Raw genomic sequence first — 14,859 nt, forward strand, 5'->3', positions numbered from 1 at the left:
AAGGAATTCCAATGGAATCACAGCTCCCACTTGAATTCTGATGAAGAAAGACTAATAGACTCTGCAATCTATATATAACCACTTAAGAAATGTATAAACATGAATTTGATCTTTCCTAGGTCATGGTAGCCGGTATTATGGCTTTATAGTCGTGTGAGTGAACATTAAATGTGTGTAATTCTGCATATGAATGTAACTTTATGTTTCTTCTACTCGTTCCGGCCATTCTTGGTACCTGTTTGACCGTCTTGTTTTGACTAAACCAGTCATACATAGGATATTACAGTAAAATGTATTGTTCTGTGTGTACAATCTTTCTGGCTAGAAATGACAAAATTTTATAGCATCATCAATTATCCTGACAAGACAAAGAAGAACTTTTCCCGCTCTATTTCCTTGGTAACTTCACGCTCGGTGAACCTTTAAAACTTCCCGCGAGTCTGCTCGCCCCGGAAGACACGAGAGAACAAGCCTATAGCACCGAAGGACAAACACGCATACGACTCTTCGTTCCTCAGCAACACAAAGAGAACCATATACGCAAGTATAGGTTATTGATTTGATTTGATTGATGTGATTTCTTGTTGCCTCTCTAAGGGTTATTGTCTGTGATTTTTGCCATGCTGCGATCACCCCGGTGATCTCTCTCATCCTGACCGTTAGTTTCACTTTCTCATCCTCTATCTATCTCTCTCTCTATATATATATATACTTCACTCTCTCTCTCTCTCACTCAATCTCTCTCTCTCTCTCACTCCCGTTGTTATTCGTTTGTCTCGTTAGTTTTACTGTTTATTGTACATACATGTATCCCGGGTTTAAATGTAGAATTCTGTATCCATAGTTTCTTTTTATTAAAACCATTATATTCTTGATTGCTAATTGTCTAAAGTGCTCATTTTTACAAAGTCAATGAAGTGTTCGACCCTTTAGCTACAAAGCTTTACAATTCGTTACTATTTCAGTAACCTAAATTTTATAATAACAAGAAGGTGATTTTTTATGGCCAAAAAATAGCTTTTTTGGAATTATAAGAAAGAGAAAATTTTTGTTGAAAATTGATAAGTTAATCTTACGGCCGTTTGCTGGACAAACATTTTGTTCGATAACTAAATTAATTCCATTTAAGGTTATCTCATATAATCGATCTGTAATAAGACTATTGATATATTAATGACGAACCATAACCCATTATGGTGATCATTCATATATACAATCGATCTATTTTCAGCTTCGATAATTTAACTGTAATGTGCAATATATTAATCATTCATGATTAATTATTAAATTCCCTATATATAATTTGAACTAATTTAATGTAAGACTCATTGTCGCTACAGTTTGGTGGAGATCGCGAGGCATTTCAAACTTTGTTTTGTGAGCAAATTCAGTTTCAATCTATGAGTATATTGTGTATTAAATTTTTTTTTTAATGCGCGCTCCAGTGAAAGTCGCGCAACGCGAGCCCACTGAAGAACTGATCGGCACGAAGCCGATCTCAGTTAAGCAAATCGACTCTGTGAAATATGTCTAACATGTGAACACTGTTAATTGCTAAATTAAACTGCATTTCATAATATTATACCTGTCCCTGTAAAGACGAAGCAAACTCTTTGCAGCTGGTACATGTTAATATTATTTAAACGCCTGATTAAGACGAGAATCTCTTTAGCAAGACGTAAATCTGATCGAGAGCGAGTTTCCTCTCTTCAGTGGTAAAAGGCCTTACATAATGTCGTTATTGAAGTCGTGGTTAACCCAGTGATATTCAACAAAAACGGTAAACTCCTGGTCAAAATTCGTTTAGCTACCCAATTAAAGATCTGATACATTTAAATATAAATCTAATACATAAAAATGTTTATGTGAGTAACAACAGACGGAAATTCCTGTTGTTTCACATCTGCGTGTTTTCACAGCGAAAAAATCCTGTTTCACGCTCTTGTGCTGTACAGCACCGAAAGATCCGCAGAGATCTGCTTGTTTATTTGTGATTTATTGCAGGAAATCAGCGCACGACGTGAGCTGAAAGCTCATAGTTTGAATCACATTAAAGTCGGTTGTAATTCCGCTTGCTAAACACCAGAGGGCGTCCTTTAAGTGTTTAGGAGTCTCGAATTACGCCCCGCCTTCTGACTTCAGCCTGCATGAGCGCAATTACGCCATCTTGTGGCCGTTTCAGATAATGCTCTCTTTACTGCTGAATTCATTTCCCTGTGAATTAAGGGAATTCATTTCCCTGTCTAAATTCTCAATAATTATTTGCATTTAGACCTTTGCTCGTGCGAATATTATTTTGTGTTAGACAAATTTTTCTGCTTTTGACTGGTACATTTACTTTGAGTTTGGTTCAAGACAAGATTTGAATTAAAACTTAAACTAAATCCCAGCACAGCCAGAGAGAGCCCAAGTCGGCTCACTCAACTCTCCTTGTCTCTCTGTCCAATTCTGTTTGAATTGCCTATGTCTACTTTTCTCTTTTGACTATTTTATAGTTATTGACGATACTTTACTGTTGTCGTTAATTATTATAAAATTTTATCCTGATTTCTCAATCTCCTTTCACGCTTATTTTAATTTGGTTTTAAACCAGTTTAAATTTACATCGTGTTTGCCTGTAAGTCACTGATATCCATGTGGAGGAAACAGCGCCACCCTGTGGCCTTTCCCCCTAAGTCGGTATCACGTTTTTCCTCCTTTCACTCTGTTTTGAATTGTGCATCTATCTCATCTTCCCCTTTTTGATTATTTTATAGTTATTAATGATACTTTACCGTGTTATTAGCTATTATAGGATTTCATTCTGATTTTCCTTTTAATTCTTTCCTGCTTGTTTTAAGTTTTAAATTTAAACAAGTTTAGAATTTTGAATTTGAATCAAGTGTTCTGTTTACCCAGGCAAAGCACGGAGAAGGAGTACGCCCCCCTCGTGGTGAAACCCACTACTGCGGCCTGCTTCTTCTACCGTGTTTCAATCCTGTCTCTTCATATTTTGATTTTTATTATTTTTCCTCTCTTTTGGGTTAGGTTATTTTGATAATTACCAACATTATCATAATTACCTCTTTTTATTATTATTTAGTAAAACCTTCGACTCTTATTGCTACATAAATAATTACTCAATTTGGTTTAAACAAACAAGCCTTAATTCACTTTAAGCTTCCCTTGTTCATCCTTTTGTGTATCTATTGTAGTACTCCCTTGGTGATTTGAAGTCATCTCTGGTGGTGCTCCGGCCAGCAAGGTTGTCCGACCAGCGTTACCAACACTGGCTGTGTGTGAATCTCGGTTTCTTTTATCTCTGTCCGTCGTTGCGGCCCGCAGTGCTGACATCAGCAATTTGGCACTCCAAAGGTAGTCAACCAGTCCAGCCGACACAAAAGACAATTTCTGGGACCAGTACCTAAACCGGGGCCTAGAAAGAGGCCACTCCTCCGGGAGGGTTCTGGGGAACAGCCCAATTTTGTAGTGTTGTCTGGCGATTGACATCTTGGCGTTGCCGAGTTGTGTTTAAAGTCACAAAGGCTGTTTGGGAGGGCGCAACGCGACACAGAGTAATGGAGGGCCGAGGACACCGCGGTTCAGTGTTTGGGAAGCGCCAGGGAGGTTGACCATGCCACTGGTTCTCACCGGAGTGGACTCAATTCACCGCAGGTAAACTAAATTTAATAAAACCCATTCCACTTACTATGAGCCACAAAATACTAGATATCTCCCGGATATTTTAAGTGTTTGGCCCATCTCTTCTCCAAGCCACACCTTCTTAGGTTGCTATCCCGACAACCCCTCTCACCCGTAGGCCCTATCTTAAACCCTATCAGCGGTAGTAGGCTTAGGCCTCCTTATTCTCCCTAACACTTCCAGTGTTAGTATGTATTCCAGTTCATTTCAGACCTATTCATTTTCATTGTTTCCTTTCACTCTGATCTCTTCTATCTTTGTGTTCTGTTGTGATTTGTTTCTTTCATTTCACTTAGAGACAGTAACCTGTGAGAGCCACCAAGGAAGCTAAATAATAGAATAGAGTGACAATTACGCAGCCGGTGTCATCACGTGACCCGCTAGGCTACTGCCTGTCAAATCTCTAGTTCGGGTCCTTCGTCGACCCAAATCAATTGGCTTCGCTAACTGTTTACATCAGTTAGCCCCAAAATTCTCATGAACGGCATAGCCCGTATGAGTATAGCTTGTTAAGCTTAGAACGGACTTGCATTGGTCTCTTTGTTTGTGTATGTTGTGTTCCTCTCGCCCACAGTGAGCCAGTATGTTCCTGTCCTACAGTCATGGTCGAGAGCCATGACGACCTCCTTCCTGCCTAAGGACGCCGACGTGGACAAGCTGATGGCCCACGATCCGACCCAGAGCTACATCTACAAAGACTGGGCCAGAATCGTCGGAGGCATCGCACACAACCTTGTCGCCCAGGCAAGGCTCAGCGAACGGAGCAACATCGACCTGGAGCAGTAAGCAGCAGCGCTTCAGCTTCAAGCGGAGGAGGCCCGGAAGGACCAGGTCCGAACCCAGAGTCGCCTTGATCAGCTCCTCCTCGAGACCCAGAACCAGCGCGAGAAAGAGGACGACACAGATCCAGAGCTACAGAAACAAGTAGAAAGACTTCAAAATGCCCTGCAAGATCTTCGTCTCGACACAGACCAAAGAAAGCAAGCGGAGAGAAACGCCAGAGAGGAACTCAACGAGAAACTCCGACAAGGTGAAGCTCTCCTTGTAAGAGCAGAGACTGAACTAAAAGAAAGAGACGCTAAAGCCAAGGCCTGCAAAAACCACTTGCACGCAGCCCGAGTTGAAATCCACAAGCTTACTCAGCAGAGACACGATCTAAAAAAAACGAACTTGACATTGTTCACAGAGAGCTGAAACACTCTCATAGACTGCAGAATAAACGGGAAGGGGAAACGCACACCACAAAGTTTCCCCTAACCACCCGGTCCGTACCTTTCAGCCACAAACTCAGAGCTGAAAGGGGGGTTAAAAGCCCATTGCTCAAGATGTCACCAGCCAGCTTCCAGACAACCCCTGCCGCTAACCATGGCATGGCCCCAAAAGAACTCGACAAGCTGGCCAGAAACATCCCTACGTTTAATCCAGACCCTGCAGGAGGTGATGACATTCACTCTTATCTACAGGACATTGACTTTCACTTGCAAACTGTTGCCAACTTGACAGCTTGGGACAATTTGTACCTGCTAAGAATTACGTCTAGCCGTGACGTGCGCAGCTTCCTAGACCGTCAAACAAAGACTGTCAAAACTGACTACCAGCAGCTGCGACAAGCTTTGATCCGAGCATTCTCTGATCCAGAATCAGACCAAGGGCTCATCATCGCCATGGACCTCAAGCAGACAAGACTTGAAACCCCACAGACCTACTACGGCCGATTCCGACAAGCCTACTTCGGAGCACGGAACGAGCCAGGTATGGAAGAGGATTTCAACTTCAGAACTCTGTTTCTCCCAAATCTGCATCCCACAGTGAGTCATCACCTGGCCTGTTCACGGACCATGTCTGCCCAACAGCTACGAGACTTGGCCCACAAAGCTTATGTCAAGCAAAAGACTGTGTCCAAAAAGACTGTAAAAAACCACACCATCTTCCCTGTCTCCGAACACTATTCAGAGCTGACTCTAGAGGACGCCCCACAACACCACAGACCTTTGTACAGAGAGTCAAGACAGTTCCAAGCCAGCAGAGGGCAGCACAACCGCAATGGTGCTCGCCCGAAGCACCAGAGCGGGCGCTCTGAAAGATTCTGGGACCGGCAACACCCATCCAACAACCCAAGGGGTGGAGCCACCTGGGAAGCCAGCCGGCGACCCAGAAATAGCCGATCCCCATTGTCCGGAGCATCAAGCCCAGAGAGCCGGCATCGGAACCCCTCTCAACGTGCCACTGGTAAGCCCAAGTCTGAGCCCACATCAGATCAAAACAGTGCAGCCACGTAAGAGAGGGCAGAGATCCTGAAGGTGCTGAAAGAGCTTCTTTACAGAAAACTCGCAAGAAAGACAAACCACACATCTTATGTCTAAGCATAAGAACTGAAACCAACGCCCGGTCTGACTACCAACTGACTGAGCCAAGCACCCCGAACACTGCTCGTCAGCCAAAGACCACAGAGCTAACTGTCACATCACAAGGTGACAGCATCACCCAAGCTCCACAGCTGACAGCTGCACACCCTGAATGAGACAGCACACTTCCTCATATCAGGTACCACTATCCAAAGGTACCAGAAAATGCTGTTTTGGCTATCTGCACCCGCAGACAGCCACACAAACCCGGTCCTAACCACCCATTGATCGTCACACCTGCCCCAATGACAACATTCCTGGGCAACCTGGTCGAAAAGGGGGTGGGCCGGTAACTCCTCCTGAACATCACGTTGGAAAAGGAAGTGAGCAGGGAACACACAGCATCACATCTTACGGTGATCTCATCTCACCTTTTCAAAAAGACTCCAATTTCAAGCTAAGAGACAAGATCGAACTCTTACACCTCAAACTTGTGAACTGAGCGTGCAGTCATACAGCCAAAATGACATCAGGCTTGAACAGTTAGCTCACATTCACCTGACAATTGATTCTATGAGTCTGATCCACCCAGTGCACACAAAAAAATTAACACTTACCCACTTCTAATTGGCAAAGACCTGCTAGATCGCTTTGAACCTTTACAGGACTTCAAACAACTGAAAGTTTGGGCTCAAGTGCGGGAACCCCTCCCCCTCCAGTCACACAGGCCAACCGAGCCAGACTGTCAGGTCACAGAGTTCACGGAAACTCTCACAGCCAGCCACGGGGACACCGTTCCAGCACCAGACCAAGATTCAAGTTCACCAATCTGCACATTTCAGCTCACCTAAGACTCTGATTCCTTCTGCCCCAAGGTCACAACTGACCTGCAGTTGAATGATGTAACCACTACTGACATTGTACTTGCACTATGGGCAGACAACTCAGCCATCAGTGTCTCACTATTCAATGCTCTCATTAAGACACACCAGACCTTCCTTCTGCCAGCAAGCGCGACCGTTTTCCTTTAAACACGTACCCATCAACCATGGTTACGGCCAAAGGTGTCTGCGCTTTGAACCTGAACTGGAACCACCGGTGTCTGACCCATTACTTCCTGGTCCTTCCGGACCTGCCCCATGATGTCTACATTGGAGTAGACATCCTAACTCACCTCAAGGCTCATGTGGACATCATTAATGAGGTAGTGTGGGCCCCATTGACTTTACAGCCCCCTGTTGTTCCAACCAACACTGAGAACCTCCTGTCAGGTCAGACCATTCCTGAGGTTGGCACCCTAATCAACGAACAGGAAACTGTGATACCAGCTTACACCAAAGGGGTCGCCGTCCGGCTCAACATGCGTTGTGGTCAAACCCTAAACCACACGCTGGGCTTCTTTCAACCTTCACCCGAATGTGTTGAACTTGGACTCACGTTGGAAGCCACACCCCTTACTGAAGTGTCATCGCGTGTAGTCTACATCCTTTTCAACAACTGCGTGCCAATGGACAAAGACCAGGTATGCAGAACAGCACCAACAGTGGAGCCGTACCCAGGATTTGAGTCTCAAGTTCAGCAAATTCTAAAAGACGCTGACGCAATTAAAAATGATGCAGATCTACAAAGACTCAGACAAGTCCTTTACAAGTTCAAAGCATCCTTTGCCAAAGACTCTTTAGATTGTGGTCTCACCGAACTCCACACTGTGCGCATCCCAACGCACCCTAATGCTCCTCCCACTTTTGTCAGGCAGTACAAGATCCCCATCGCTAAACACGAACCGGTGCGAGAGATCATCGGATCCAGGCTTGAAAAAGGTGTCATCCGTCCATGCAACAGCGCCCATTCTGCCCCCATCTGGCCCGTCCTCAAACCAAACGGCAAGTAGCGACCCACCATTGACTGCAGGAAACTGAATCAACAGGTGCCACTGTCCCGATGGCCCATGACCCAGCTGGAGCAAGAAATACCCAGAATCAGAGGAGCCACAATCTTCTCAACACTTGATGTGGCATCTGGATTCTGGACCATACCTGTGCATCCAGAAGACCAGCACAAGCAAGCATTCACGTTCGGCAACAGACAATTCACTTTCACCAGGTACCCGTTAGGCTATGCCACCTCACCTGCTGAGTTCAACATCTTCCTGAACAAAGCATGCCCAGATGCCAGAATGAGAGGTAACCTTATCTACGTTGATGATGCTCTCATGAAAAGCACAACAGTGGCTGACCACCTGAAAGAGATAGACTATGTTTTGAACCAATTATCCACTGCCGGCGCCAAGAACGCCCTCCACAAAGGACAGTGGTGTCGAACCAAAGTCAACTATGTGGCCCCACTCATCGGATCACAAGGCATCGAACCGCAGTCCAGCCGTATTCAAGCTGTTCAAAACATCAAGCCACCCACCAACATCTCAAGCTACAAGCTTTCTATGGGTGCGCAATTACTCACGGCAGTTCAGCGAAAGCAACTCAGACATTGCGAAACCTCTAACTGCCCTTCTGAAAAAAGACTGCCCATTTGTATGGACAGAAGTTAAAGAAAATGCCATCAATGAGCTAAAACGACACTTATGCACAGCTCCATGCCTGGCTTACTCTGACCCACAAAAAGAGTTCTATCTAGAAGCTGGGTTCTCCAACCACTGTCTCAGTGGTGGCCTGTACCAAAGGCATGATCAAGACAAAGGAGTCGTTACATATGCCAGCAGGACACTTCTCCCACCAGAGACTAAAATTCTCAGACTGTGAAAAAGCCCTGCTCTGCACTGTATGGGCCATCCAGAGATTCTCCAACTACATTGGAGCCCATTGGAGCCAGTGCATCCGAGATGGCGTGATCACCAATTCACGCATTGCCACATGGTTAATGGCCCTCCAGGGGCACAATGTTGAGGCATGTTATGCTCAAAATCACAAGTCTGCGCTAGGCCACGGCCTGGCAGCCTGCCAAAACTGCTCTGATAACACACCAGCTGCGACGGTGGATGTAGAAGAACCCCAACAACAACAACTGACCTGTCACAGGTACTTTAAAGACAATTCGTGTCAAGGTATGCCCACAGCCTACATCGATGGATGTTCCTACCACCATGAGGGCACCCGTCAATCAGGTGCGGGCATGCTGTAGGTAAATTACATAACGTGCCCACCACAATACTTCAAGTTGGGCCCGCAGTCATCACAATATGCTGAGGTAGCAGCCATTCTCATAACGCTGCACACCGCGTTGACGTGTACATCAAAGAACTCCTTATGTGCACAGACTTTAACTATGCCTGACTCAGTTTCCCATACCAACTTCCAGGCTGGAAACAAAATGGCTGTAAGACTTCAAACCACATGCCTGTCACTTACCAACACCGGTTCCAGGCATGCGATGACATCACAAGAACAAACAACATGATTGTCTACTGGAAAAAGGTGAAATGACACTCAAGGCAACCGGGCCTTGACAAAGACTTGAATGACCAAACCCATACCCTCACCAAGCCTGGCGCACTTAACGACTAGCTGTGGTAACTTCAAACCCGACCACCCACCCTGAAGTTTGAAGTGATTACACACAGCATAAGAACTTTACAACCTAAACTTTCTACCTCACAGCAGTTTACGCTAGCTCCGCTGTTTACAAACACAAACATAACGAACATGCGGGCTTCTGACACAATAAAGACTTTGCTTCACCACCTCTCAGACTCCTCCAACCAACCCTTGACTGCCGTCTACACTCACTGACAACCAGTTACTCAGAACACGACATGACACCAAGCACATGCTGCGTGCACAGAGCTACATTCTATGTGTGCACCGTCTGACACCACAACGCAAAGACGTGTAATGCAACGGCGCAAAGGGGGGATAAGGCCAATGTATGTCCATGACGCATCATGCGCTGCAAACCACAGCACCAGAGCCACTGACAATACACTGAAGCAAGCGACATGCCAGCAGCAAGAAGTGGCAAAACATGGGCCAAGGCAAGCTAAACCTAGTTGCCACCCATGAAATAAAAAGACTGCCCAGTCCAACCAAAGACAACCCTCGCTGGCTTTTTCCTCCCCTTTCTTTCTCTCTCTCCCTGTTGTCTGTACCAGGTTGCTGCTGTGGTTCGCCATGCCGTGCTGTCAGCCAGAGGACAGCTGCCACCGAGATAACAACTGAGACTCCTGATCACCGACTGCAGGACCTACACCCATCAAGCGCATGTTCGACTCATCCAGCCCCACAAGGCCTACAGAGCACACTACCCCAGCACCGTAGCCCAATACGGCTGGGTAAGTGCCCGATGGACAGAGGACTCCCTCTCTCACGCCAAGGCCAAGGTCGAACACATGTCCAACCAACTTGGGAAAGTGACTGTTACACAATCAGGACTCCTAAGCACCAACTAACACTCCAAACGGTTCCTGGGAGCCGTAGCTGCCGCCAGAACTCTGTTCGACACTGGTATGCCAAGTGTCCACACAGCAAACATAGCCACTGCGAAACGGCATGTGGTTGAAATTCAGACTGAACTTTCACAGCTAAAAGAGCAACTCACCACGCAGAGTGCATCTTTGCAAACCATCGGCAAGACATTGAGAGGAAAGTGGTCATCCTCAACGCTCACAGCATCCTGCTGAATCAGACCATGAACTGCATGAAACCGCTGTTTACTGTCTTCCAGAATGACTTTGCCCAAACTCAGCTGGTTACAGCCCTGATAACAGACATGCTTGGGAGGTTAACTCCTCAAATGACAGCCCAGCCACGGGTAGAATCCCACCGTACTTGAAACCCTTAAGCCTTGTGCTAACTATGCTGGTTTCGGCCATCACCAGGCCAACTGATCCTCTACAAATACACCTGGCCTACTCTCTGGGTAGCGCCATCCTACTCTACGTCGATCACGAGCAGAGGGAAGTGGATGTGCTCTTGAACCAATCCATCAGCGAGTCAAACCAAGTCTACAGACTTAAAGGCATTGCCAATGTCAGGTTTTTGAAAAGCAACACCCACATCAAGGCACGTTTTCCAGATGTGGTGGCCTACCACGACAGCTGCACCTGGCCCCAAACCTGCACATGTGTACCTCACCAAATTCATTCACTATCTCTGCCCTAGCAAACCCTTCCTCAGAGACAACACTGAAGGAACCTGCGGGTTGCAACCCCTGGTCAGCGACACACGCTGCCCTGCCAAAGCTAAGCCTTGAGCAAAAGTCACAGAGACGCAAGCAGAGATTGTAGATGACAGGTGGCTCGTTAACACACCTGTGCGTACAGCTACTCTCACTTACCACCAGCATGACACAACCAGCCGTGTCAACATGCTCAACCACAGTACGTGGATTCAAGCCCCGAAAGGTGCCATATTCCACCTGAATGATCTGGCATTGTACCATCTTCCGAGCAAAGAGTACCAGACAGCACTGGAACTCCCATCCTTCAAGAACTACAACTTCACCTTAGATCCAGAACTGAGACTCTGGATCGAGGAAAGGGGGTCCCAATTCATTGACATTGCTCCGGTCAACACAGCCATCCAAGCACTGTCTCGACTGCCCGTTCTGAACACTTCATCTGCGGTCCTAGGCTGGACCTTAGCCGACATTGTGCTGTGCATCTCTACAGGTAATCAGCCACACTCTGACACTATGAGTGGCATTCATTCTGTACAGAAGACTCCACCAGATGCGACACAGCCGAGCTCACGAAAGCCGTGCCTGAAGGTCTCACACGGAATCCCCGGAAAGGGGGTGCCAAGTCAGAGACCACGCCAAACCTCATCGAGCTGAATCCTCAGCTTTAAGATCCACCTGCCATCCTACCATCAGGTTCCACCTGCTACCCTACTACCATGGTCCACCTGCTACATGACCATCAGGATTCACCTGCCAGTCGGCCATTGTGATGATTGTCGTCCGATGATGTTCACACAGGGACTTCATCCGACGAAAAGGGGGAATATGTAGCGACTGACCGAATCCTGTTTTCCTTTCACTACTGAACAAATATGAACACATATATGTTTAATTACAATTTAAATACACACACACACACCACACATACCCGCACACAAATGTCCTGTGTGTGCAACTTAGGATAGGAATGTCCTTAATGTATATAACACAGAATTGTATCTAACCTTCCTGTATGCATGCATATCTAATTAGTTTTGTCTTATTCTATAGATGTAATTGGAGACTGGTCTGTAACTTCAAATAGTAAGTGTATTTCTAAAGAAAGATTACCTAACAGGATCATCTTTTGTAACTCTCCCTCTTGCTAGGTCATAAAACTTTATGACCCCCAAAAGGAATTCCAAGGGAATCACAGCTCCCACTTGAATTCTGATGAAGAAAGACTAATAGACTCTGCAATCTATATATAACCACTTAAGAAATGTATAAACATGAATTTGATCTTTCCTAGGTCATGGTAGCCGGTATTATGGCTTTATAGTCGTGTGAGTGAACATTAAATGTGTGTAATTCTGCATATGAATGTAACTTTATGTTTCTTCTACTCGTTACGGCCATTCTTGGTACCGGTTTGACCGTCTTATTTTGACTAAACCAGTCATACACAGGATATTACAGTAAAATGTATTGTTCTGTGTGTACAATCTTTCTGGCTAGAAATGAAAAAAATTTATAGCATCATCAATTATCCTGACAAGACAAAGAAGAACTTTTCCCGCTCGAGATGCTCTAAGATGATTGGGTCACATAAGCGAAGCAGGCGTGAACCCCTCCTCTCTATAAGAAACTGACAAAGGAGTTTCTCAAGAGAGCACTTTCCCTGTGAGAGGTTTCCGGTCCCATGGCTCCTTAGGGAGCTTTACACCGCGTTTCTTTTCTTTTCCTTTCTTTACTAAGTTTTATTTTCATTTTCGCCTCTCCCTCCCGAGGGAGATGAACTCTGAACTATTTCCTTGGTAACTTCACGTTCGGTGAACCTTTAAAACTTCCCGCGAGTCTGCTCGCCCCGGAAGACAAGAGAGAACAAGCCTATAGCACCGAAGGACAAACACGCATACGACTCTGCGTTCCTCAGCAACACAAAGAGAACCATATACGCAAGTATAGGTTATTGATTTGATTTGATTGATGTGATTTCTTGTTGCCTCTCTAAGGGTTATTGTCTGTGATTTTTGCCATGCTGCGATCACCCCGGTGATCTCTCTCATCCTGACCGTCAGTTTCACTTTCTCATCCTCTATCTCTCTCTAGCTAGTCCATAAAAATAAAAAGCGTCCATTCAGTCATTGGGCCGATGGGAATCGGACGGTGGTTGGCGGACGAGCGCGCCGAAACCCCCTCAGGGGCCCGACGGGAGTGCCCCGAAGCCCGAGGCCACCCTAAGCAGTTCTGCCTTCGTCCTTGGTGGGGCGCCACACGTGCCCCGTCCCACTAACCCACTTTTTGTCCGATTGACCACTAGAGTGATCAGACCTCCCCCCTACCCCCCCCCCCGTCCCACTAACCCACTATTTGTCCAATAACCCACTATATGGCGCAAACTTCCCGTTGACCCCCCCCCCCCCCCCCACTCCCTGGCCACGCCCCCGTCCCACGAACCCACTATTTGTCCAATAACCCACTATATTTAACAAAAGTCACGGGACCACCCCCCCCCCACTCCCTGGCCACGCCCCCGTCCCACTAACCCACTATTTGTCCAATAACCCACTATATGGCGCAAACTTCCCGTTGACCCCCACCCCCCCCCACTCCCGGGCCACGCCCCCATCCCACGAACCCACTATTTGTCCAATAACCCACTATATTGGGCAAACTTCCCGTTGAAAAGTTTTGAAAAGTACTAACCCCGGCCTTCATGCAATAAGCTGCAATCGGACACAATCCCACCTGCCATCGATTGAATGGGGTTATTCAGACAGTTTCTTTGATAGACATTTGAATTAAAGTTCCTGTCATGATGGTAACTAATTTACTGCACTCAGCAGACCACCCAGAGTCCATAGCACCCAGTGCCATCCCATAATTCCACTGTCCACGAAGCCACTATTTGTCCAATAACCCACATTTTTTGAAAAATACTAACCCCGGCCTTCATGCAATAAGCTGCAATCGGACACAATCCCACCTGCCATCGATTTAATGGGGATATTCAGACAGTTTCTTTGATAGACATTTGAATTAAAGTTCCTGTCATGATGGTAACTATTTGACTGCACTCAGCAGGCCACCCAGAGTCCATAGCACCCAGTGCCATCCCATAATTCCACTGTCCACGAAGCCACTATTTGTCCAATAACCCACTATTTTTGAAAAGTACTAACCCCGGCCTACATGCAATAAGCTGCAATCGGACACAATCCCACCTGCCATCGATTGAATGGGGATATTCAGACAGTTTCTTTGATAGACATTTGAATTAAAGTTCCTGTCATGATGGTAACTATTTGACTGCACTCAGCAGGCCACCCAGAGTCCATAGCACCCAGTGCCATCCCATAATTCCACTGTCCACGAAGCCACTATTTGTCCAATAACCCACTATTTTTGAAAAGTACTAACCCCGGCCTTCATGCAATAAGCTGCAATCGGACACAATCCCACCTGCCATCGATTGAATGGGGATATTCAGACAGTTTCTTTGATAGACATTTGAATTAAAGTTCCTGTCATGATGGTAACTAATTTACTGCACTCAGCAGGCCACCCAGAGTCCATAGCACCCAGTGCCATCCCATAATTCCACTGTCCACGAAGCCACTATTTGTCCAATAACCCACTGTTTTTGAAAAGCACTAACCCCGGCCTTCATGCAATAAGCTGTAATTGGACACAATCCCACATGCCATCGATTGAATGG

The sequence above is a fragment of the Siphateles boraxobius genome, unplaced genomic scaffold, assembly GCF_051911475.1.
Source record: "Siphateles boraxobius isolate OS27281-9 unplaced genomic scaffold, OSU_SipBor_1 269, whole genome shotgun sequence".
NCBI lineage: Eukaryota > Metazoa > Chordata > Actinopteri > Cypriniformes > Leuciscidae > Siphateles > Siphateles boraxobius.